Consider the following 3,224-nt stretch of genomic DNA (forward strand, 5'->3'; position numbering starts at 1 on the left):
TCAAAGTCCAGCTAGGTGAGATTATCTTTGCAGTGATTTTCAACCTGAGCCAGTTTTGCCCCCCAGGAGATATTTGCCAGTATCTAGAGAGTTATTTCTTGAGGTTTCAAAATGTGGTAGGGGGACTCGTGGCATCCAGTGTTAGAGGCCAATGATGCTGCCAAGCAACCTGCACTGCAAGGCTGTCCCCCCAAAAACAGAGGAAAGACTGAGAAATCCCTTTTTTTTTTGGCTACCAAGGCTACCAGGGGTGCTTAACCCTGGAGCCCCATCCTCAACCCTTTTTGTATTTTAGTTAGAAAGACAGGGTTTTGCTGAGTTGCTCAGGGCCTTGCTAAGTTGCTGAGGCTGGCCTCCAACTAGCCATTCTCCCACCTCAGCCTCCCAAGCTGCTGGGATGACAGGCGTGCACCCCCAGAGGCTGCTCTCAGTTTCTTAATCCATAAAAAACAAGTTAATGGGCTGGGATTGTGGCTCAGAGGTAGAGCACTCACCTAGCATGGGTGGGACCCGGTTCAATCCTCAGAACCACATAAAGATAAAGGCATTGTGTTGTATCCATTGAAAGAATTCCCCACGCAAAGACACTTCACTGGGAGAATTCCAATTTTATTGCAAAAGGCTGTGTGCTAATATAGAACTAAGGGAAGATGGTAGGGCTTAGATAAATGGCTGGCCACCCGGATATTGGCAAGTTCTTCCAGATATCAGCTCTGGAGCCCAGGAATTAGTTCTTATTGGGCCTAAGGTTCCCCGCCAGCGAGATTTGAAATTGGCACTGGCAGGAGAGTTCACACGGGCGGGAACTCTTCACGCCACTGCAGAAAAGGGGAAGGTAGGAAGAAGAGGTCCTTAGGCACCATGTTGGGGTTTTTCTCTGTGGTGCGGCTGCCATTTATTCTTTTCCAAACATTCCTCCCTTTTTGTTTTCTTAGGAATTGGGGCGTCATTGGTCAGATCCGGCTGCTTCCTGTTGTGTGGGGGCAGCATGGGGCCTGGAAAGGGAAGTGGAGGAATGTTTGGGGGGGCAAGTCTGGGGATATCATGGCAGCCAGAAATAAAACCCAGTGGCTATAGACAACTACTTCCATAGGGGTGAAGTCTATGAAAGTTCCCTGAAGCCACAAGTCCACGATGGCATCGAACCAGTCTTGGGTGGAGGAGATTGTTGGTATCAGCGACTTGTCCTGAAACAGAGACTCTAGGAAATACTGGAAGCATTGCCTTGACATGGCATCACCATAACCTAAAGAAGATCAGAGCGAATAAAAACAGGATGAAGATAAAAATTAAAGCAAAGATCAATTTTTGGCAGAAGTTCCATGTTGGGGGACTGACAGAGAAGACGCCAAGGGCCATGAGGAGGCTTAAAAGGACATAAAGACTCAAGAATCCAGGATGGAAGATTAAGAGGTTTTCCGAACTTGTTGTCTCCCACTGTCTGATGTCCATTGCATTCCATCGTGCCTGGTAGTGAGCTTCAGCACTGAGTGAATTGTTCTCTTGAAGATGTTGGGGGTTCATTGGTCATAAGAGGCTGGTAGTGCCTAAGCAGAAGATGGTTGAAAGTTTGATAAGAAAATTTCTGCAATTGGGTTTGAAGGAACTTCATTATGCAGGGCAAGAGAGCACAAAAAAGGAGCATCCCAATTAGGGGTCGCAAGAGAGGTAGCAAGTACATGGTGAGAGAGGATTGGAAGAACCCCATTATGGGATTAGAGGAGGTGGGTTTGAGCAATTGGGTCAATAATTCCTGCAATTTAACAACATTCTTTTCTCTTAGCCCAGACTCATTAACATAGTAGCAACATTCCTCTCTGAGGAACAGGCATGTACCCTCTTTTTCTGCAGTGAGAAGATCAATCACCCTTCGGTTCTCTAAAGCCACTTGTTCCAATGAAGTAACCTGCCACTGAAAGGAGCCCAGAGACTCAGCAGTGGTATCGAGCGCTTCCTGCAGTTTTTGTTGAAGGTCATTCGATGCCCATAATGCATGACCTATAGCTCTACCAGGGAGTCTGAGACTTGTCACTGAGGTTGTTAAAGTGAGGCCTGCCTGAACTGGCAGAAAGACTGCCCTATGGGTGCGGGAAGGTAGGGCCAACTGTCGGAATTGGTGGGAGTATACAAAGACAGCTGAGGAACTACAGTAACCAAGAAACAGGTGCCAGAAACATTGGTCATTGAAGTACTTAAAGACCTGTTACACCAGAGGAAATGTCCAGGTTTCATAAACGCAGGGCTCGATGGGGTGCTATAGCTCAAGGAACAAATGGGTAAAGGATTCATTGTTGGTAGGTGGAAACAGATAAAAGGAAATGAAGTATTGGTGGAATAACTTTCCCATAGTGGGATACGTGCCACATGTAGGGGTTGTCTTTTCTTAGAGAAATTGTAGGTTTTTGCTGAAATATTTTCTGCCTCTAATGGGACTGCTGCTAGAAGTGGACTACTATGTGAAGCACAGAGGAAGCACTGAGAAGTAGGCACAGAAAGAGGGGTGGAGTTTAATAATCGAAGAGTTTGGTGTAACAAATTGAGTCATGTGGGAGGGGGGCCTGAGGGGGTTGAAGGCTCTGAATCCTCTTTGGATGGGCTATGGATAAGATCTCGAAGTTTTGATTCTGACTCCTTGATGTATTTGACTACCTGTATGGTTGCCTTAGGTGGCATTATCAGGGAGTGGTCAACAGTCATCCACCCTGTGGGTCTGGCTGAGGTTGTCTGAGCATAGACAGCAAACTCAACATAGTCCCAACATTTGGCCTTGGGGCCAGTTATATCTAAAGTATACCATCCATGAAGAGCCCTTATGCCATTTTAGGTAACTAGAAGTTCACCCTTCAGGATAGCCAAGTGAGTGGTAAGAATAGCTACCATGTTCATCATGGAACTTGCATGACCAATAGGGGCACCCATTATATATCTCAGGCCACCAATGGCAATAGTCTTTGGTTTGATCAAAAAGGAAGCAAATGAAAGGCCAGTTCCAGCTACCAGGAACAAAGGTCCTGGAAGGTAACAATTTTAGGGAAATAGAGGTGAAGTTGTGGATGAAGCAAGTAGTTACATCCACTATGTGGACGTTCTGCATGCCATGTTCTGAGTATCATTCCTGAAGAGTGAATTGGTACATGGTAGGAGAGGAGGGTAAAGACCAGTACCGACAAAGCACAGAAAACAAGCAGAGCACAAAAAACAAGCAGAGAGAGGAGACTAGGGTG

Source organism: Callospermophilus lateralis, chromosome 15 (assembly GCF_048772815.1).
Source record: "Callospermophilus lateralis isolate mCalLat2 chromosome 15, mCalLat2.hap1, whole genome shotgun sequence".
NCBI classification, from domain to species: Eukaryota; Metazoa; Chordata; class Mammalia; order Rodentia; family Sciuridae; genus Callospermophilus; species Callospermophilus lateralis.